This window comes from Sus scrofa, chromosome 10, assembly GCF_054392235.1.
Source record: "Sus scrofa isolate SSC_HxYL_T2T_F1_AM1 chromosome 10, Sscrofa_HxYL_maternal_Yorkshire_Landrace_v2.0, whole genome shotgun sequence".
Taxonomy (NCBI): Eukaryota; Metazoa; Chordata; class Mammalia; order Artiodactyla; family Suidae; genus Sus; species Sus scrofa.
Genome location: NC_139392.1, coordinates 14,132,433 through 14,156,411, shown reverse-complemented (window position 1 = coordinate 14,156,411; position 23,979 = coordinate 14,132,433). Strand labels below are relative to the sequence as shown.

Below are 23,979 nucleotides of genomic sequence, written 5' to 3'. Positions count from 1 at the left end.
ACTTCAAGAAAAACCTCTCAAATTAGTTAAGGTTTCACAGAAACCAAAGGCCTGAACTCTCCAGCTCATAAACATGTAAACCCTTGTTTACATTTTTAGCAAAGGCTCATGATTTGTACATTAATCACTTTATGAGTCCAGGTCAAAACACAATTACCATTTACAGTACACTCTGGGGAGTTCCCTGGTGGCCTAGTGGTTAAGGATCCAGCGTTGGCACTGCTGAGGATCCAGTCACTGCTGTGGCGTAGGTTTTATTCCTGGCCCAAGAACTTCTGCATGCTGGGGGTGTGGCCAAAAATATAAAGTATACTTCTGGCATTGCCACATGCAATCCATGATTACTTTACAGATAATAATCAGGATTGTTTACAATCACTTCAGTGTGTTTCTCAACTTATTATTATTATATTTAGAGTCAAAAGGAAAATGCGAGGAGTTCCTGCTGTGGCACAGCGGAAACGAATCCAACTAGGAACCATGAGGTTGCAGGTTTGATCCCTGGCATTGCTCAGTGGGTTAAGGATCTGGCGTTGCCGTGAGCTGTCGTGTAGATCACAGATGAGGCTCAGATCTGGCATTGCTGTGGCTGTGGTGTAGGCTGGCAGCTGTAGCTCCAATTAGAAACCTCCATATGCTGCGGGTACAGCCCTAAAAATAAAAATAAGAAAAAAAAGAGAAGGAAAATGCTAGTAACTTTACACAGTTCTAATGTTCTCTGAAAACAATATCCATTTTTTTTTCTTAGATCCTGTCACTTAGGAATCTTTCTTTATTCCTAGAAAGACAGAAGTGGGTAAGAATATGGGACAGAAAGACGAGAGCTGGCTGCAGAGGCACAACGCTGGGTGCTTTTTAAAAAGTGAAAAATGTACCCTTTGGTTAACAAACTCTTTCATATCTAAGCTCAGTCCAAAATGTGATTCTAGACTTTGTTATGTTTATTGACATTCAGAAGTCCCACCTATTAATCTGTGTGTGTGTTAAATGTCAAAACAGTTATGAATAAACTGCGGTCTAAGGTAGATGGCAGTGTTCCGCTTCAGCAAGATTTTTATTTCGTGTGAGCAGTCGATCGCTTTGCACTTGCAAAGTACAAGTTCAGAAAAAAGGAATGACAAGGTAGTTCTGCAGGTACTGGTCTGGAGTGTGTTTTAGTGTCTCCAGAGAATGAATTGTTAGGCACCCACTGAAGACTTCAGCCCAACACCTCGCTGCTCGGGTCAGAGCCAGAACAGGGAATCGGTGCAGTCTTCAAGTGCAGTCTCAGCCCTGCCACTTGCTAGCTTTGTGACCTTGAACTCGTCACTTAACCCAGAGGTTAGGGCCTCCTACTTATAAAGTCCATATCTTAGATGAAAAGATTTCTTCGCAAGTCCTTCCTAACTCTGAACTCAGTTTTTAGGAACGTGGATATCACTCAAATGGATAAAGTAAATGCCAGTCTGACTTCTGACATTTGGATTTAAGAAAAAGCTGGACAGTCAAAGTTGAGTTAGGGAGTCTGGAGCTAAGACCGCATGGCGAGCAAATGGGAGCAGAGACAAAAATCACTGCGGATGCTGATGTTCCTTTCCATCGACCTGGAAACATGTGCTTGCCTTATATATTCTTCTCACCGGACCATTTTCATTATTTAATCTCATAGCTTCTTTTACAATCTCATTTCCTGTTGAAAACTCTACCTCCAAAAGCTACAAGTCTTAGAAATGACAATGTATCTTCCAGGGTCTAAGATGTGAGGAATCTGCCCTTCGCCTCTGCAGGAGCCCCAGCCAGGCCTCTTCTAGTCCTTGCTCTGTTCTAGCCTCGCACGGATCTGAGAGGCAGCATTTATTCACTTACAAGCCTTCCATCCTGTCAGCCTTTCAAACGTCCCCCCAAACTGGCTCTCCAACTCTTTTTTGTTTTTTGTTTTTTTTCCAGGTTTGGGAATGCTGCTGAAAAAAGTCAGCAGACAGGGAGGTGGGGAGTGGAACCAAACTCTCACCTCTGGAGGTGCCTGCGCCGCTGGGCTCGGGCCCGTCCTGCAGAAACTCTTCCCTGAGATCCCGCGGGAAGCCCGAGGTCTGGCCCATGCTTCCTCCCGTAACCCTCTTTGCCAACAATGCTATGTATTTTTTGAGAAAGAATGAAACTTTTTTTTTTTTTGGTCTTTTTAGGGGTGCACCTGTGGCATATGGAGGTTCGCAGGCTAGGGGTTGAGTCAGAGCTGTAGCTGCCAGCCTACACCACAGCTCACGCAACACCAGATCCTTCACCCACTGAGTGAGGCCAGGGATTGAACCTGCGTCCTTATGGATACTAGTTAGGTTTGTTTCCGCCGAACCATGATGGGAACTCTTCGAATGACTTCCTGATTTTCCTATTTGTATTTACTGAGTCACTTAAGCCCCCAGCTTTAACGTACCTGTGGAACACCTGATCTGGGCTGCGTTCTGCGCTAGGATGAGCCTCACCTTTGCCTTCCCACCGCCCTCTGCCCTCAGTCCTCGGTTCTCAAGTCCTGGCCATTTTCACATAAACCCATCCTTTCCCCGCCTTCTAAACACAGGTCCTTGGAATGACCGTGACAGCCTCCTAGATGTCACCTAATCTACGGCCCTCGTGTTTCCAATCTCAGCAACAGAGAGGGTCCAGATTCACCAGCCTAAGAGAGAGATCTGCTCAAGCGCTCCTCGCCCAGAAAACATAGACGGCTCCTCCACGCCACCAAGTCAACTTTAAACCCCTTACGTACTGGCCCTCCTGCAACGCCCTCCAATTCTGAGCCCTCTTCCCTTCCTACTCGGAGCCCCTGCCAGTGCTTTACTCCACCAAACGTGCACGTGATCTTCGGTGCGGATTCCGTTCCTTCCACTTGCAATGGTCTTTGCTCCCGCTTGCAAAGCCACACTGCATTCTTCACAGCACGTGACAAACAACACACCTTCCACGAAGCCTCCTCTGAATCCCCAGGCAGGAACGATTCCATCCTCTTCCAAGTTCAAGGATGCCGAGAGTTCCCCTCTGGCATTCCGCATGCATTAATTTTTTGTCATGGTTATCTGTATACCTCTCTTACCCTCTTAATCTACAGTAGCACAAGCTCGATTATTGTGAGTTTTATACCCCTCAGGAAGAGCTAGTTTTTCTTACTGAAAAAAAATGATTTTCTACAATTTGTTACTGTTACCCATATTCTTTATTAAACAGAAGAAATGTAGTTTTGGAGTGTCATCTGCAAAATAAAATTCAGTGCACAAAATCCGATTTTCTAGCTCATTTATATGGGCCCCAAGGACCACTTCCACTATGGTTGAAGAAAAGAAACAACAGCCAAGATTCAATGCATTTTAAGTGTGACTGCAAAATATGCTGCACTCTGCTCTGCTTTTAAATTCTGAAAATTCAATTTCTGTAGAATCCTAAGAGAGAGCAGTAATTGGCTTTTCACCCTTTTCTCCAAACCAGTAGAGGTCACTCCAGAAGCTAAGATGCAAGCTTATTCCTGGGCAGTTTTTAAAATTTCTTTTCGTTTTGTTTCTAGGGTAGGGTTTTCCTTGGCATTACCAAAAAAAAAAATTTTTTTTTTTTTGCTTTTTAGGGCCACACTGGCAGCATATGGAGGTTCCCAGTCTAGGAATTTAATTGGAGCTATAGCTGCTGGCCTGCACCACAGCCACAGCAACTCAGGATCTGAGCCTCATCTGCAACCAACACCACAGCTCACAGCAATGCCGTACCCTTAACCCTTAACCCACTGAGCAAGGCCAGGGATCAAACCTCCACCTCATGATTCCTAGTCGGATTCGTTTCCACTGCACTACAACGGGAACTCTTAGAAAAGGAAAAAAAAATTTTTTTTGGTCTTTTTGTCTTTTTGCCTTTTCTGGGGCCACTCCCTCAGCATATGGAGGTTCCCAGGCTAGGGGTCCAATTGGAGCTGTAGCCACCGGCCTACGCCAGAGACACAGCAACGCGGGATCCAAGCCGCTTCTTCAACCTACACCACAGCTCATGGCAACGCCGGATCTTTAACCCACTGAGCAAGGCCAGGGATAGAACCTCCAACTCCATGGTTGCCAGTCGGATTCGTCAACCACTCAGCCATGACGGGAACTCCTAGGAAAATATTTTTAAACAATGAAAACAAATGAGTTCTCTCCCCATGAGCCCTTAAATTTACTAGACAACAGACTTTCTGCTTAATTGCCAATTGCTCTTAGTATGCAAATATGATTTCTGTAATAAAATGTCTTAGAGACAAGTGAATCTGGGAAATCTTAATTTTTATTTCTTACATCCTTTGCCTGAATTGATTAAAAACTAGGAAATCACATGCTTGTTTTCAATAACCCAGAAAGCATTTTGGTCATCCACAATGAAACTTACTTATCAATCTACACAGTACCAAAAAAAAGAAAAAAAATTTTTTTTGGTCTTTTTAGGGCCACATCTGCAGCACATGGAAGTTCCCAGGCTAGGAGTCAAATAGGAGCTGTAGCCGCTGGCCTACACCACAGCCACAGCAACATGGGATCCGAGCCAGGTCTGCAGCCTACACCACGGCTCATGGCAAAGCCATATCCTTAACCCCCTGAGTGAGGCCAGGGATCGAACCCAAGTCCTCATGGATGCTAGTCTGGTTTGTTACTGAGCCACAAGGAGAAATCCCCACCGCCAAAGCTGTTAATGAAGATTAGAAGCTGGGATATGTACCTTAAGCAAAAAGCACAGAGATTAGTAGCTTTCAGAGAAAAAGTAGTCTTTTGGGGGGGGAATCTTATTCTGCAATACCAAACAAATAGGCAAAAATTTGAGCCCTCCTATACCAGCAAAAAAATGACTATTTTTTAAAAACCCCTTTTTAAATGTGAAAAATAACTCAAGCAGGTTAGTTTATTATAGGTTTCCCGCTGGTATTCTGGTGAACATCTTGTCTTGGCATGAGCAGGGTAAACAGGCTGCAGGACAGCCTGCCTTGTCCCTCACGAAGCATAAAGAATGTGTCATATTTTGGAGGCGGAGAGGAGGCGCAGATTTGATAGTTTTATATCAAAAACAAGCAGGATCGCTTTGGCCCTAACACAATCCTGAGGCTGTAGATCTTCTAAGAATATAATCTCATGACAAACGACGATTTAAAAGCAAAGCACTAGACAGCCGCGGGCTCTGGAGAGGTTCCAAAATCTTCACAGTGTGCAGCATAGGATTTTTCAAAATAAGGAATTTTACTTCTACAATAGATGCTTCCTAGCCTGAAATATACACCCAGAATGAAGACTACTGCGTCTTAGCTCCAGCATTTGTGGAACATTATTTTAACAGTTTCAGCTGCAGCGTTACCAAATCTTTAAATGAATCTAAATGAATGTGGTATATATAATTTAAGAAGAATTATGACTAATAGCTCTTGTAAGTTAGACTTCTAATATTTATGGAGAAAGTTACATGTACTTCTTTATGTCATAAAGTAAAAATACAGGCAAGTTAATGTTCCAAAATTAAGACTTTATGGGAAAATATACGTGTCCCTTGCATCCAAACACCTGTCATCATTGCTAAAGGCTTAGATGAAGTAACACTATGACACATCACGTTTTCTAATATAAAATGAAGTCGTATGGAAGAAAGTAAATGAAAATTCTGATCCTATTTTATTTACTTATACTTTTTGTAATGTGTGGTAATATTATTTTTGGCAAGAAAAGAACCGTAAACGACCCAAACTCTAAGACAGAAGACGTTTATTAGAGTTAGATATTTCGCAGTTGTAGCAGGAGTTGTTTTATATGTTGAAAACACACTCATTAGCTATTCAGAAGTGCAAGCTGTTCAGAATTATGAAGCTCATGCCATGTCTGGCTTCAGAAAGTTGTTTATATGAAATCAAATTCTGCGAGATAGCTGTAAAAAGATAAGAAATGATGTAGGAACAAACGGGAAAGGAGTAAGGGTATTTATTTCCATCAAAACTTCAGAATGGAGTTCCCATCGTGGCGCAGTGGTTAACGAATCCAACTAGGAACCATGAGGTTGCGGGTTCGGTCCCTGCCCTTGCTCAGTGGGTTAACGATCTGGCGTTGCCGTGAGCTGTGGTGTAGGTTGCAGACGCGGCTCAGATCCTGCGTTGCTGTGGCTCTGGCGTAGGCTGGTGGCTACGGCTCCGATTAGACCCCTAGCCTGGGAACCTCCATATGCCGCAGGAGAGGCCCAAGAAATAGCAAAAAGACAAAAAACAAAAACAAAAAACAAAAAAACAAAAATAATAGCTAAAAAGGTTCCTTCAAAAAAAAAAAAAAAAAAAAAAAAAACTTCAGAATATGAGATGTAGGAGTTCCCGTCGTGGCTCAGGGTAACAAACCTGACTAGTATCCACGAGGCCTCAGGTTCGATCCCTGGCCTTGCTCAGTGGGTTATGGATCTGGCGTTGCCATGAGCTGCCATGTAGGTCGCAGACACGGCTTGGATCTGGCGTTCCTGTGGCTGTGGTGTAGACCAGCAGCTGCAGCTCCAATTTGACCCCTAGCCTGGGAACCTCCCTATGCCTGGGGGCAGCCTCAAAAAGACCAAAAAAAAAAAAGAATATGAGATATATACTAGAATACTAAAATACCCCAACATAGCTATGTTGTTAGACTTAAAATACAGGCCTGGCTCAAAGAATTTATTTATAAATGGGGTACGCTAGAAACTAGGATTAGGTCACAGACAGTAAAAGGTTATCTTTTTTTATATTTATTACCTTTTATGTTTGATGTCTAGTGTTAGTAATACGTATAACATCTACAGTGTTTTGTACCGGATGAGATGGTATTTAAGTACTGACAACTAATTCATTTTGTAAACACACAAAGTAAACTTATAGTATCAATAAAGAACCCAACTGAAAATGCATATTCTCTTCCTTATGATTTTTCTCACATTTTCTTTTCTCTAGCTTCACTTACGGTAAGAATATGTACATAATACAAACACCATACAAAAATAAGTGTTAACTGACTATGTCATCAATAAGGAAGGCTTCCGGTCAACAGGAGGCTATCAGAAATCAAGTTTTGGGGAAGTTAAGCGTATTTTCAACTGCACGGGGGTGGGGGGGTCTACTCCCCACATTGTTCAAGGGTCAGCTCTAATTCTCTTCAGACATGATTGGATTTAATTTGCTAATATTTTGTTGAGATTTTTGTCATCTGTGTTAACAAGAGATACTGGTCTATGGTTTTCTTTTTGTAACCAAGTAAAAGGTTATTTTAACATATGTAATGTATTATCTTAATAGCCTGACATACGTCACTTCGAAAACATTGGAACAAAAATCATCCCAACAACTGGTGCTTCTCAGGAACGAGGCATCTTTGGCACATGCCATGCAGTGATGAAAGTGTCCGCGAGCTCTGGATGGTCACTCCCATCCGTGAAGGGTGGACCTTTCCGAGCTGTCAGCCAGAACGGACCTCCTAGGTAGGGACTGGTAATCGCTCCAGCTCCGGTGCCGGGAAGTGTGGACACAACAGGGAAGCTGTCCAGTGCCCACCCCCAAGCCACTATGTGTGCTGTGACGTGCGCTACTAGATTTTGGCATCCCCCCAAAGACTCCAGATACTACCCCTGGGGCTAAATAAAACCTGCAGCAGTCAGCTGAGGAATCCTTAACTTTAAACGCCTTCAGAAAATTTCACAACTCTCTTTGTTAACCTCTTCCCGGCACTCAAATAACCTGAGATCACAAAACTTTTGAAGACAATGTAGGGAGAAAATATTCAAGTGAATTTAAACATTTCTATCCCTTTATAGCAAAGCTCACAATCTAATTATTCAATGAAAATTAGTAGGACAGACCTGTACCAAGCCTTGGTTCAAGCACTGCCTTTGCAGAGAAAGATGAGCATTTGCTTACTTTGAATACAAAGCAGCAACAACAGAATATGCTCCCACTATTATTGGCATCAGGAAAGTACTCTATTTATTAAGCAGGTCACTGTATCAGAGTTCCAAGATGTTAACAACAGAATGCCCCCAAGACAGCCTCTGTCTTAAAAAGAAACAGAGAAGAGATATTCATCACAACTTTATTAGTAATATCCAGTATTTGGACTTTGCAAAGGGCTGTCACTGCAAGCGTCTTATGCTACGGGAGGGACAATGAAGGATGAAAGCAATTGAGGAGTTTTCAGACTAGTTAGTTCTTTGTTCTTTCTTTGATTTCAGAGAAATCAAACTAGTTAGTTCTTTGTTTTGTTCCTAAAGGAAGGCATCTGCCTTGTTAGGTCACCCAACAGTCTTTGCTTTCCTGGGTATCTCAGTCCATGACCGAGAATTCCTCGGCGTGTGCTCTGCTGCTTCATAACCTCAAGGCACATCCCCCTGTGTAGTCCACAGTCAGCACAGCCCTCGGTCACAGCAGAAAACAACACGCCACACGCCCCCTGGGGTATTAGGCAATGCAGTGTTCATCCCTTCCCCTGCCAAGTGGAATGCCTTAGTAATATGCATCCACACCCTGCTGGCTGTGCGAGAAATCAAACCCACCATCAAGGATCCAGCTCAGATCCCCTACACAGAAACAAATCTCTAAAACAAATCCCTAATCATGCAGAAAGCTAAAATGTACCTTTTCCTTAGATAAAGAAGGCTTTTGGAAGTAACTTCTTTTCCTGATCTCTGATTACATTTGCCAGCATGGTAACGGTTGATCCTGACACACTGACAGCTGGGACACAAACACAGGGTCCAGGACAACGGTAGCTGAACTCAGATTTCCTAAAGACCCCGAGTATACGGAAGATACTCAGTCGTTGCTACTGTGACCTTAACTTCCTTACATTTTTTTTGATACCATCAAAGACTACATTTTCCAAGATCACCCAGCATATCTCCTAAGAGGGGGCAGTAGTAACAGGGCTCATTCTCAGTGATAAATAATAACACTGTACCTTTTTCAAGAGGGCGAATGAAAAAAAAGGGGGGTGAGAAGACTGAAAAGGAGGTAAGGTCTTGGGGTTCATGGCGCCCCATCTCTGAGGGCAAAGCCCCCTGAGCTGGTCCAAAGGAAACCTGAATCCAAATTAATAATAATGTACAGACTTCACTGGGTCACAAGAAAAAAATTTTTTTTCTGATCCCAACTTCAAAGCCTAAAACTAATATCCCACTGGTGTAATATATTCTGAAAGGCAATTAACTTTGTCTATAGTAATACACACTTATTTCTGGATTCTGGCACTAGTATACTTGAAAGGTTCAACTGTGCATTTGCACAAGTCTCCCTGAAAGAGGTTTTATTTTTAAAAAGTTCCTAAAAAAATTAAAACCTGGTTCCTTTGATCAAAACTAACTTCAAATAGAGGAGCAAGGAATTTTATAACAGCCTGAAGATTTTAATGATTTCCTTCAGATCACCTGGCATCAGAGTCCGCCTGGACCAGTGTGGGTAAGAGAAACATAACAGTATTAGTCATACAAGCAGAACTTACCCATTTTTTGTTTAGTGTTTTTCTAAAAAATAAAGGACTCCCACTTTCAAGTACAAATTTGGGAATAAAACAAGTCATTCCTACTTGGCTCTGGAGTGTACCAATTACACAGAAAGAAGGAGTGTTTGAATCTCAAGTTTCATAAAAGTTATCCCAAAGATGAATGCTAATGAGAGACTCCAACTTTACTTTTCAGCTACTCTTTTACTGAGTGTTTAATGCTAACATCTTGTGACTTTTTAAAGACGAATGAGTTTTTAATAAAAGCAGAGGCAAAAAGAAGGAAGACTACCTAGGGTAAAACTTTGCTAAAGAAGACAGTTCGAGTAGTTTTAATATGCTGTGAACCAACTTCTTTTTCAAATAAGCTCTCTAGCATGGAAGTTCATATCTTGGATAATATGGGTCTCCTAGTAACACCTCTACTCTTAATTGATACATACACGCTAGTATGTTAATATATGACAGCAAATTCTCTTATCCATGAAAAATAAATTTAATCCATTAATTTGCTTGCTTAACTCTTTATATTTTGTAAAATGATTCTCTTTCACTTCTGCCCATTTCATAGCTGAACTTGTTTAAGAGACTACAAGTGACAACCAAGAACCAAGGAGAAGGTGGGGGGGGGCGACCCTTTTCACAACACAGACATAAATCCTCTAAATGTACCAAGTTCTAATCGCTAATTTTCACGTTGTTCTAAAACTCTGAAGTATCGCTGGAAGATTTCAAAGCCAAGTTTCATTTGTGTTTTTAGCGTTCCCGATATAAAAATCTAGTCATGCAGGTTGCGAGTCCTGCAAACTGTCTCCTGTCCCAAGACCGCATCCCTGCAGGTGGCAGCTAAACTGCATCCCTGTTCCCACGCCGTCAGGTGTCAATACTCAGACATGAAGGCGCTTCCCTATCACGCTGCCATTTTTCTAGCTCACATTCTTCAGTGAAACCTCAAATAACCAAATAAGTTCAACAAAAGTTTACTGGAGCTTATGAATATAGTGTGGTTGCCTTTTATTTTCGGCTTCCCCATAAGCTCTGAGGATAAACTGAAGTTAAAAGGAACAATCTGATGAACGCAGGAGTCAACCCCCTATAATTAACTTTAAGAAATCCCTTATAGAAAAAGAGCCCAACCTATGAGGAAAGGAAAGCAAACAGGGAGGCAAGAGGGGCGTAAGGGAAGCAGGATGGAAGGCAAAGGGCAAGAGGAGAACGGGAACCAGCCGTGTATGGGAGCGATAAACGGAAGATACAGGGCAAAGAACAGGGAAGAAAAGCTGCTGGGCAGAGACTGCGGGCGGAGGACAGGATACGACACTGATAACGGGTACAAAACTGGGCTCTGGGCTGCCCTCAAACACCCAGGAGCAATCTGGGCTTTTGAAACGATCCATGAGAAGAAAAAAACAAATGAGGAAAACTGCAGCACCACGTGTATCTGGATGTCGCCAAGGTTTCTGACCAAGCACCTTTGTACCCTGTGGTTCTGCTGGAAATTCCCACTTATTTTTTTCCTATAACCCCATAAGAGGCATTTTAACTGTGGACACTCAGGAACTTAATTAAAGCACATTAGTAAGAACTTATGAAAAACAGAGGGAACACGGAACTCCCAGAGACAGGCGTCAGCCTCCTCTGGCCCACAGACGGGGTTCACAGGGCACCAGTCACTGCTGGCACCTGCTACCAGCCTCGTTCCCTCAGTCAAATCCTCTCTCCCGTGTGTTTTAAAGGAAATCAAAATGCATCAGATACTGGTACCTTCCCTTTGAGGAGTTTCTTACCTTCACGCAATCTCATACGTGCAACAAAGTCAGTCCAAATGCTCCCAGCCCTTCGTTGCAAAGACACCTTTGACTCCCAAACAATTCAAACTGGAAACAGTATGGAGCTTTGGTTTAGATCAGACGCTCTCTGACTTTGTGAGACCCTTCCTTTATGCTAATACCTAATCAGCTTTTATTCAGTCTAAGGATCAACTAAGGGACAAAGTGAGAAACAGGTTTAACTGTAAGTTGAAATAACAGAAAGAGATAGAAGCCCTTGGAGTTCCCGCTGTGGCACAGAGGGTTAAGGATCTGACATTCTCTCTGCAGTAGCTCAGGGACTGCTAAGGCATGGGTTTGAGCTCCAGCACAGGGGACTAAAAGGATCTGGCATTGCTGCGGCTGTGGCATAGGTCACGGCTGCAGCTTGGATTCAATCCCTGGCCCAGGAACTTCATATGCTGGGAGTGCGACCAGAAAAAAACAAAACAAAAACAAAAACAGAGAGAGCGAGAGAGTGAAAGAGAGGGATATGGAGGCTTTCAAATTATAAACTAACTAATCATCAGGAAACAAGAAAACATAACTTGAGAAGATAGAATTTACCGGAAAAAAAAAAAAAAAGGAAAACCCTTAAATCGATTACTCTTAAATCTTAAGGACATGTACATTGCTCATTTATAGAATACAAATCCCAGATTTTGCCTAGAAAAAGCTGGGTCTTTTAAAATGATGCCATCCCACCTCTCTCAACACAGAGGTACCCCCATGCCTATCAGAAGGGTTCCAAAAGCTTCACAGGAATCCTGTGGCATCACTCCCTGACATAAATCCTCAGATCCGCCCAAACGATGCTCAAAATGAGTTGAACTTCATCCGCTGCACACGGTTTGCTCACACGGCTCCTTCCTACCCATCACTCGAGCTCCGCGACATTGACAAAGCCGAGTCCTCCGCTCAGGGTACAGGGAAATTTCCTTTTCTCTTCTTAGACTGCCCTGCCTTACAGAGAGCATTCTCTGCCTTGATTACTAAACAACTAGTTTCCACACCATGTATTAGATATTTGCAGCCTTTTTTTTGGGTCTTTTTTTGTCTTTTTGCCTTTTCTAGGGCTGCTCCTGTGGCATATGGAGGTTCCCAGGCTAGGGGTCAAATCAGAGCCATAGCCACTGGCCTGCGCCAGGGCCACAGCAACGCGGCATCCAAACCGCATCTGCGACCTACACCACAGCTTACGGCAACACCTGATCCTTAACCCACTGAGCGAGGCCAGGGATCAAACCCGCAACCTCATGGTTTCTAGTTGGATTCATTAGTCACTGTGCTATGATGGGAACTCCAGTATTTGCAGCATCTTAAAAGCAAATATTTTCGTAGTTGGCGTAACTCATGTTCCTGCTCGACACATCATGTTCACACATTCTCAGAGACAACGGGTGATTCCCACATTTCCGTGATATATTTAGTCCACTTCAGTATTATTTTGTAGGTTTGCCCACACCTGCCCTTGGGATAACTTTTCTTCTTGTGGAGTGCATCTTTTATTTAGTATTTCTTCTGAGGAGGTTAGGTGAAGAACGAGCACTCTTTGAAACTGCTTAATGTTGCTCACATTCTGGAACAACAGTTTAGCAGAGCCCAAAGTTCTATGCACTGGTCCCCCCCGCCCCACCTCAGGACTTTGAGGTTTAGTTCGTCGTGTTCTGACATCTACGTTGCCAATAAGAAGTCTTTTGCAGGAGTTCCCGTCGTGGCGCAGTGGTTAACGAATCCGACTAGGAACCATGAGGTTGTGGGTTCGGTCCCTGCCCTTGCTGGGTGGGTTAACGATCCGACGTTGCCGTGAGCTGTGGTGTAGGTTGCAGACGCGGCTCGGATCCCGCGTTGCTGTGGCTCTGGCGTAGGCTGGTGGCTACAGCTCCGATTCGACCCCTAGCCTGGGAACCTCCATGTGCCGCGGGAGCGGCCCAAGAAATGCCAAAAAGACCAAAAAAAAAAAAAAAACAAAAAAACAAAAAAAGAAGTCTTGTGCAGGTTTAACCGTAATGGAGTAAAGCCTTTGTCTCCCAGTCCTTTCACGTCTCCTCTTTTGTGTGACCAAGTTCTACTGCAGTGTTTCTAGCTGTGGATTGAACTTTATTTACTCTCTTTAATACTGGGGCACTTTTGATGTGATGACTCATGTCATTTCATCAATGCTGGAAAAGCTGAGATAGGACCTCCTCTGCGCTTGACGCATCCCAAACACACATATTTTCCAAACGTGTCAAAGTTGCGTAGCAATCGACTCATGTTCTAAGGGTTTTTTTTTTTTTTTAATTTTTGGTGGGGAGGGAGGCTTTTTGAACACGTGCACGTGCTTTGGTAATTAGATTTGCAGGCTCATTTTCTAATGGGAGTGTTTTTTGTTTTGTTCCAACCTGGTTTTTCTCTCTTCCCCTCTCCTGACAACTGTTTCTGTAGCTGCCTGCACTTGCTCCCTCTCCCAGCCAGATTCTGGACAATTCTTAGCTCTACAAAAGTCCAGATAAACATTTAACAACTACAGCTCTTGGTAATCTTAGGAATACTACAGAGCCAGCAGATTCAGTTTCTGGTCACTGTGTTTCTGTCCTCCCTCCTCCCTTTGGCTCACAGCTTCCAATAACACTGCACCCCCAAAGTTGGCAGAGCTGGCAACTTCTCACTCCACTCTTGCCTTTAAGCAACGAGCCTGGCTCCATCCCCTTCTCCTGAGGAGCAGCTGAGCGGCTTTGTGCTTCGGGCCAGGAGCGTGGCAGGCTCCCAGTTCCGGTTCAACCTACAGCTTTCTATTTCTGATCATTTTCTAGTCGTCTGAGATGTGTGTTTTGACTTTGAGTCAGCTATGTCACTTTGGTCTTCCCTTTTATATTCTGTCATTGCCATGTGGAGGATGGCACCGAAACAGGGCCTTACAGAGCGGTCCTGCCCAGAGCTCTCCTGTATCTCGTCTGTGCCTGAGTGCCCAGTACCATGCTTAAGACACAATAGATCCTTTTCTTGGTTTTTTTTTTTTTTTTTTTTGGCTTTTTTTTGCTTTCTAGGTCCGCACCCGCGGCATATGGAGATTCCCAGGCTAGGGGTCAAATCAGAGCTGTAGCCACCGGCCTGCACCACAGCCACAGCAACATGGGATCCGAGCCACATCTGCAACCTACACCACAGCTCACAGCAACACCGGATCCTTAACCCACTGAGCCAGGCCAGGGATCGAACCTGCAACCCCATGGTTCCTCGTCGGATTCGTTAACCACTGAGCCACAAGGGGAACTCCCACAATAGATTCTTGATACACGGCTTTCGCACAGAAAGTGCAGGTAAATGTACAGAGAAGAAAACGTGTCAAGGGCATCTTGCATCACAATAGAAAACCATTCATACGCTAATAGTGGCACGCAGGTTTTATTTGCTCTCATGTGTCAACCACATGGATGTGATAACTGCGTGTGACATTCACGAGTTTGAAACAGTTCTAATTTTAAGGAAAAGAGGGACTCTTTCTCAACTCCATCTCTGCGGCAGGGACAGCCGTGGCCGCGCTTGGGCGGCCGATCCGCAGCTCTTTTCTGCGCCCAGGAGCTGCACGCTCTCGAGGTGGCTGGTCAGGAGGAGGTCGCCCAGATCAAGGCTCGTGCAGCCTTGCGGGAGGGCACCGTTCCAGAAGATCAAGTCCTGCTCCTGGCAGGCACGCCGCGAGAGGAAGAGGCTCCGAGCCCTGTGAAGTAGCCGGGTGCATGCCTGGAAGGAAAGGTCCCCTGGCCGGTGCCGAGGAAAAGGTCAGTCTCCCACGCTGGCCGGACAAGAGAAGAAGCAGAAGAAGGGGGACAGACCGAAAAGCCGAGGCAGCACAGCCGTGCTTTGTCAATGCGGTGCTCAATTTTGGCAAGAAGAAGGGCTCCAATGCCATCTCTTAAGTCCTTTGTAATCCTGGCTTTCTCTCACAAAGCCGTTTAACCCAATAAAAAAAAATTTTTTTTTAATTAAAAAAAAGGAGAGAAAGAAAGGAAAGAAAATGAGCGAGATAATTGGTATAAAAGACGAAACACAGTGCCTGATCCTTCTCTTCCTGAATCCCTTTGTTCTCTACATACAGTGTATGATGTAAATTTAAGAAAGTTTATCGTGAACCATAAATTAAAATGAATCGACCCAAAGCCACTTCACACACTTCATTCTCAGAAGTAGCCCATCCTAAGAAGCTTTTTGGAGGAGGTATATACATGGAAGCATAGACAGTCCCCAAAGCACGTCACCCAGCAGCAGGTTACCATATATTTACAAAGTGTCATAACATCACAAAGAGGAGAATTATAATCTCCGTGGAAGAAAGAAAAAAAAAAGATCAAAGAATTAAAAAAATCCACTAGGGTTTTTCAGCCTTGACCAAAAGAAGGTAGATGGTCTCTGATAGTGGCAAAGGCTTCAATTTATTTTATACTGAAATATTCTGGGGATGGAGAGCGTAAATTCATTAGGTCATTGATTTCAAAAGAAATAATGGTAACGAATATCCAATTGCCATTGATTTAATGATCTGTCCTCACAGAACCTCTTCGATTTCTAATTTTACCTTCTAGGAGAATTAACACAGCAAGTGGCAGGGTCCTGTTCTGGTGTGAGCTGGTTTCGTTCTCACCGTAACATCATAAGCTGACATGATACTTTGCAAATAAGTCTCCAGTCACTTCTGGCTAAACTCGTAAGTGTGCTTCCACCAACAAAGCTGAGAGGCGGAGGGTCCTTTGGTACTTCCACCAAAGTACAAACGTCTCTATTTCTTTCAAAACTCTGGACGTTCATGGGCTAATAATTTTCTGCACAGCTATACTAGATCATTAAATGTTTAAATCATTCGGTTTCCAGTTGGGAATGACCTTCGGTCCCCTCTGCTATAGAATCCCTAATCTCAGGGCTGTCCCCTGTTCCCTGAGGAGCCAGCTGCTATCAATCTCCCGAAGGCCCATTAAAAGAGATTCCTGGGGGAGTTCCCGTCGTGGCGCAGCGGTAAACGAATCGGGACTAGGAACCATGAGGTTGCATGTTCGATCCGTGGTCTCGCTCAGTGGGTTAAGGATCTGGCCTTGCCTTGAACTGTGACGTGAGGCTGGCAGCTGCAGCTCCAATTTGACCCCTCGCCTGGGAACCTCCGTATGCTGCAGGTTTGGCCCTAAACGAGCAAAGAAAGAGAAAAACAGATTGCTGGGTCTTCTGCTCCCAATGCCTCATGGGTCCTCGACTTTTAGGCAAGGGCCCTGGAATTTGCATTTCTAACAAGCTCCCAGATGAAGCTGCTCATTGAGGAACCAAGTTGGAGCAGCAGAGCTCTCACTTCTGTCCCCTTCACTCTACCTCACAGAGTTAATCCAGCTAATTCTCCTCAGACCAGACACTCATCTCACACCTAGAGCTTTCTTACTAAAACGACTCAGTTTAATGCTAACCCCTCTAGAAATCAGATTCTTCATTTATTCGGACTTCATCTCTTGGCCAACCTAGCAAATCCATTCACAATTCTTGCCAATTGCATTCTCCCTCCCCGAGAAGGCTCTCCTTTTCTGCCAGTAATTTTTCACTATTTTCTTTATCAATCCTTATTTATTCATTAATTCAATAAGTATTTATGAAGTACCTGGAATATGTTAGTCACCATGCTTAGTGCTGTGAAAAATACTGAGATCAAAACCTTTTACAATTAACCTCGAATCAACTACAAACATCCCATGATTCTATATTCATCTTAGACATTACACTTTTTAAACAATCAAAACCTACCAACCCCCAAAGCATTTCAAACTGTTTTTTTTCTAGGAGCAGAAATGGATATACAGTGAACCTCTTATGTTGAGCTTCTGGCACTCTTATAAGGTAGAATCCATTTTAGAAAGTTCTAGAAAGGGTTAAGGGTTTAATAAAGATGCCACTATGTATAAGTGGAATAGAACTGCAATATCTTCCTTTCATGTAGTAGGTTTTAAAAAAAATAATTGCTAGTAATTACAACTTGATCCTTGGTATTCTCTCCAGATAGAAGAAACAACTATTTGAGGGCAGAATACAAAGCTTCCATCTTTGTATTTCTGGAGTTTAACAGAGCTCACAACAGATGCTCAGAAGTTAGACAAAAGGATGAAACCTCTCAACACCTATTAAATTTTACAGGTAACACCATAGCAACACATATTTCATGGTAACATTTTATTCACTGTTTTGAATCAAATATTTTTTTTAACTCATCAAAGTCCTACAAGTATATTTTAAAATTTGCTTTTACTCACACTTATTTAATTTTTAAATAACATTTATTCATATTCTAGCACAAATCTGAATGAAGTCATAGAAGTTATCCAAAACTAATAACCTCATGGAATAAATGGAATTATTAATGCTAAAGGAAGCTTTCACACAGACCCAATTAAATCAATGTTATAATTTTATTAAAGCATGACAGAAGAGTCCATGTAAGGGCAATAAAGTTTAATGGAAACTCAGTCTGGTACCAAGACTCGGCATTATATGCAATGAAAGCATAAATTATGAATAAGAAATAGTCTTACATGAAGCCTGTAATTCCTCAGAAATTAGCCAACATACACTTATAATCAAATGTACGCATTCAGAGTTTGCAGATAGCTAGAGTGATGCTATGTACTGCTTGTACAGTCTGCATTTGAAAAATGAAGTTATTCTTTAATTAGCTATTTCTATGCCAAAGTTAATGGCTCTTTGAAAAGTGAGGCTCATTACACGATTCCGTAATAACTAACATTACCACACAGCTGTATAAACATATTTACCATGACATATTCTTCTACCACAGGTGTATATTTTCCATTCTGAGTATTACTAATATGTATCTCAGACTAGCCTGACCTGGAATTAACACTGAAGGGAGGAAATATGTCTTAAATTACTTAACTATTAGTAAAATAAAATGTTAACCCAACGGGACACTTATTATGTCATAACCCATCTTATGTTTGCATTTTTATGCTCCACCTTGTGCTTGAAAGGGTTTATGACAGCTATTTAATTCCTTATTTTAGAAATATTAATAATAAAATCCTCATCTAAAAATGTCAATAAAATCAGCCTCCAAATAAATTAGGATTTGCATTTACCAGCAAACATTACTTGCAGCCTGAGTATACTTTATACTCTTCTAGTAACAGAGTAAAATATGGCTTAAGAAGGTAAATAAAATATTCCAATAATATCATCAAATGAGTAGAAATCACTTTATTAGTGAAAACACAAGTCCATAAAGATAAATTATCCTTTCTAAATTTAATGTCAAGTATTACATTAAGAGAAAAGATTTTAGGAATGAACTTTGAGCCTCTTTTGAACATCAAGAATGCTAGTGTTAAATGATAATTTAAAAAGTCTAGAAATAGGTTAGTATATAAATAACAACTTTGATATAGTTGAGAACAAATGGTTCAGTAACGATGTACCATGATGTAATAGACCAAAGATTCAATGATCACTTAAGAGCAGAGGCTTAGAAAGCTCCCAAACATATATTTTCTATCTAACAAATAATTCAGACTTCAACCCTGTAGATAGATAGATATGTACATATATATGTATATATCAGAATCTGTTATATATATCTATGTATGTGGGTATACAGAAAACAATCACTTTGCTGTGCAGTAGAAATTAACACGAGGTTGTAAATCAACTATACGTCAATAAAGTAAAATTGTTTTAAAAAGTAAGTCTTCTAAGGCACATGAACAGACCTCTTCCCCAACCTCTGAGCAAACTTCTCAGAGGCTGGGGTGTCTTTGGTACCTGACAGATGAAGGACTAGAATACTAATGCTCAGTATACTTGGGAAGCAACATCAACTATCCCTAGTACCACCTAGTTTTACATAGTGTACACTAAAGTCATCCTACGCCTCAAGTTTCTAAACAGTGATCACAAAGGCAACCTAAACAACACGAACTCTTTAAAACCAGCTTACAGAGCTTTTTGTTTTCTCACTCATCCTAAAGAGAAAGACACAATAAATTACGCGATTTGTTATAATAAAACCTCAAACGCCTCACGTTCCGTGAGTAGATACATCTAAACACACAACTTTCCATTTTAAAGCTCCCTTTTTATAACCGCCGCCTGCCTAGACACACCACCTCATCACTCCCCTCTCTGCTCCTATCGATTCTGGCATCTCCCACTTTCCATCTGCGTTCACTTTCCTCCTAGTTGAGGCATCTGCTTTCGCAGCTCTTTTGGCAGAAATTTATGAACAGCATACATCCTCCGTCTCTGCAGGTTCCAAAAGGCCTCCTTTTCCCTCTGACTCTTAAATTATTACACTCAGCACTTTGAAGAATTCCACAGCCTTCTGGCATCTGTTACGGAGTCTGGGGTCAATCTCCTTTCATTCTTGGTACGAAACCTATCTTCTGTCTCTGGTCACTGTTAACAGTTTCTCTTTTTCTTTTAGATGACAATGTCATACTTTTTCTTGGCTCTTCAACCCTCTGACAAATCCTTCTCTATCCTCCTGCTGGCCTCATGACCTGGGTATCTATTCTGCTACACAAGCAATCAGAAGACAACTTCCACAACTGCCCACCGTCAGAGCTATTCACCCACCAGCATCTGGGCACAAATTTGTTTTCTGCCATCTTGCCTGTTTCAATAGATAAGCTGTTGCGATTTCTAAGGCTAAACCCTACACTTGTGCACTAGACTTCATGCCATCTCCTTTACTAAACAACACTGTCAAGCAATTCTCGTCTTTATCATAAGGTTTCCCTTTCGTCGCATCATCTCTATCACTTTACGGATGTGCTCTTATTTTTCTCACTTTAAAAATAACGAAAAACCGGAGTTCCCATCGTGGCGCAGTGGTTAACGAATCCGACTAGGAACCATGAGGTTGTGGGTTCGGTCCCTGCCCTTGCTCAGTGGGTTAACGATCCGGTGTTGCCGTGAGCTGTGGTGTAGGTTGCAGACGCGGCTCGGATCCCGAGTTGCTGTGGCTCTGGCGTAGGCCGGTGGCTACAGCTCCGATTCAACCCCTAGCCTGGGAACCTCCGTATGCCGAGGGAGCGGCCCAAAGAAATAGCAAAAAGACAAAAAGAAAAAAGAAAAAAAAAGAAAAACCAAAACCCTCTCTTGGTCCTACATCCCCCTTGAGCTATTGCCCAGATCTCCAGGCAAAGCACCCAACTTTAGCTCCTACTCCCGTCACACAGTTCATTTAATTAGTTAATTTCATAGTTTATTTACAATGAGATCATAGTTAACGGAATCATACTGTGATCAATTGAAATCATAGTTCCCTACTTTCATCTCGATCTCCTATCTCAAATTTTTCAGCTGAGTAATTATCCTGCCTTAAAAGTACATTCTGGAAGGAAGGGAGATATCCTTCAGGAGATGATCAGGTAAGTGAACTGCTGTACACCCAGACCAAGACATGGGGGAACCTAAAATTCCTGTTAGTAAGGGAAAGAAACCAATCTGAATGGGCTGCATACTGTGTGACTCCAACTTCTGACGTTCTGGAAAAAGGCAAAACTTGGGGACAGGTGGTTGGCAGGGGTTGAGCGGGGAGGGAGGAATGAACACGCAGAGCACAGAGGTTTTCAAGGCAAATGCTCCACATAATATTATAAGGATGGATCTACATTACAATGATGGGTACACGTCATTATCCAAGTGTCCAAACCCAAGAAAGTACAGCACCAAGAGGGAACTGTAACTCTGGACTTCAGGCTATTGCTGTGTATCCATGCAGATTCATTGACTGGAACAAACATACCACTCTGGTGGGGACACAGATGGTGCAAGAGGCTTGGCATGGGGCGGGGACGGGACGTGTATGGTCAACTCCTCTGCCTTCCTCTCAATTTTGCCATTAACCTAAAATTGCTCTAGAGTGACATGGAGAACAGATGTGTGGCTGCCGAAGGGGAGTGGGGAGGGGGCGGGAGGGACCTGGAGTTTGGGGTTAATAAATGCAAACTATTACATTTAGGATGGATGGGCTGTGGGTCCTGCTGTATAGCACAGGGAACTGTTTCCAGGCCCCTGGGACAGAGCATGATGGGGGATGATATGACAAAAACAATGCGTATCTGTGAGATGGGGTCACTTTGCTGTAGAGTAGAAATGGGCATAAACATTGTAAATCAATTATATTTTAATTTTAAATAGGAAAAAATTGCTCTAGAACAAATAAGGTCTTTTTTAAAGGTGAGTTCTGGGTCATGTTGGTTGTTACCATTTTAATTGAAAGCATGAATACATCCAAGTTTCAGTCTTTCACCATCTAATTATGTATCTTCCAGTTCGCAAGTCTGTTGAGAGCCACTGCTTTCCTACATTCGGACTAATCCTTAATCAGTAGGATCTCTCGCAGAAGAAAGAAAATAGAAGTACCGACAATCAACAAATTACGTGTGTCATCAAATCAAACTCACGAATCGATTAGATTTTCTTTTTTACGTATCTCATCTACTTATATAGCTAATAATCCTCATTAACTATCATGTCAGTGTGTATGCACAACATAAAAGCCTCACATAGATTAAGTATTTAACTCTCTTTCTTACTGTAAAGGCAGGCACTATGATTCTTGTATCAACAAGAAAGCTAAGGCTTATAAAAGTTCTCCCGTGTTACACAATGAGAAAGTGGCAAAACTGACCCCCAAACCTACAGGATTAGTATCAATAGGCAAATGTACACTATCCAAAACACGAATCCTATCAGGATATTAGGACCTGAATTATCTGGATTTTATTTATTTTAATTAATCTTACTAACTTACCTAAGTATACAGCACATACTATATCTTTTATTAAACTTTATAAAAAAAAAAGACCTTTTGAGGGTGTTAAAAAACATTGTTTTTCCTCCCAATTTTTATTTAGGCAACTGAGAGCTCCATGTAGTACTTAACATTACATCTCTTCTTGCTCTAGTTAAATAATCTCATTTACTTTCAAGCCAGACAATATAAAATAAGGCTCTAACCCTTTGCAATGGACACAGAATTAAAACGGAGATTTTATTTTGCCTACTTGATCCACAGATGAGTTGGGATTCAACACTCGTAATTACTCTTAACCATTTATTTAATCACTGTTAACCATTACATCAACTTGGAACTCACAGGTAATAACTCATCAACTAAAACGACATCTTCTAATTTTCTCAGACAGATGCTGAACGCAAATAACTTTACAACTGTTTGAAACTTCTTCTTAGCATTAGAATCTGAGACTCTATTTTCTTTCTCTTTTTCTCCCTTCTGGCTGCACCCGTGGCATACAGAAGTTCCTGGGCCAGGGATCAAATCTGAGGAGTAGCTATACTCTACACTACCGCTGCAGCAACGCTGGTTCCTTAACCCACTGTGCCACAGCGGGAACTCCGAGACTCTATTTTCTTGACTTTTCCTCACCCTTTCCTAAAGTCAATGGGTTGAAAATTTCGAGGGACAGCCCACTGACATGGAAAGACTGTCCTAAACATAATTTCTGGGAACTTTGGTTTTCTCACGGCCTTACTGCAGGAATCAACTCAAAAAACAAAGGACTACATTCACATAAAAAGTGATTTCATATAGAAGCCGCTTAAAAAGGTATTTACAATTTATTGTCTAAAAAGACATTTAAATATTTTCATCAGAAACATGAACGATTAAATGCCGCAAAAGTTAAACTAATTCAATGTTAGGCGTATGCTTAAAAACCGGATCAGGGCCCAAGTACACTAGCAAGATAATTTAATTTAAACTAGTCTTTGACGAGCTGGCCATATCTCCAGATATATGGAGACGGCGATAAGAGAATGAAAGTAATGTAACACAACCAAGCCCCGGAATGCAGCCTCACACATGACCTGCTATAAATGGAAACTGCACCTTCTGCAGCCAGCTGCTCTGCTGCGTAGGTCACAGAGAGGATGCCTTTGAAAACGTTTTAAACCCTCAGGCACTTTTAATTGAAAAGAGATTATCCCTGCTATTATTAAGCAAAAAATTCAATAGGATGTCAAGAGTTATCAATTATCTAAGAATTTTCCATTTGGTTTTCAACAGAATCGGTTTTACTCTTTAAAGACCCCTCTACGCCACATTTTTAAAAACAACCTTGAAACGTCAATAATTGCATTTCCTCCGCTGGTGGAGGGCCTCAGTCTTTATTTATTTATTTTTTTTTAGGGCCACACCCGCAGCACACGGAAGTTCCTAGGCTGAGGGTCGAGTGAGCGATCTACACCCCAGCTCACGGCAACACCATATCCTTAACTCACTGATCGAGGCCAGGGATCAAACCCGCATCCTCATGGCTCCTAGTTGGGTTCGTTAACCACTGAGCCACAAAGGGAACTCCGACCTCACTCTTTAAAAAAAGAATTCTCTTTACCATCTCTGAAAAAGAAATTTTGATAGTGGCTTAAATTATTATAATACATCATCTAGTGCAGACTTTTTCCATTCAAAACAAGGTTTATGTCCCTGCAGTTAAATTTCTTCCATATTCTATAAGCTACAATCCCCGAGAAAGCGACCAGAACTTCACAATTACAAGGATTCAATAAGACAGCTTATGTTTTTTCTCAAAGAAGATGGCTAGTGAAAATCAGATGTCAACAATTCATCTGCAGGACATCAAGACGCAAAGCAGAAGGAAAAAATGACAGTAAAAATGCACTACTGACTGTGAAGATTTAAGACTCGGACTGAGAAAGATATA

The 23,979-nt window shown here is 42.1% G+C and overlaps 1 protein-coding gene and 1 long non-coding RNA gene across 13 annotated transcripts in view; both read right to left on the bottom strand.

The window, feature by feature from the left end:
• The window catches only part of DISP1 (dispatched RND transporter family member 1), a 1,033,384-nt gene that overhangs the window by 75,074 nt on the left and 934,331 nt on the right, over positions 1–23,979 (bottom strand). The gene's annotated exons all lie outside the window — the stretch shown is intronic.
• Positions 16,827–21,629, bottom strand: LOC146398806 (uncharacterized). The gene is made up of 2 exons (XR_014817403.1): positions 19,156–21,629; positions 16,827–19,010 (listed from the first exon to the last, which is right to left on the bottom strand). It is a non-coding gene; the product is annotated as an uncharacterized LOC146398806 (long non-coding RNA).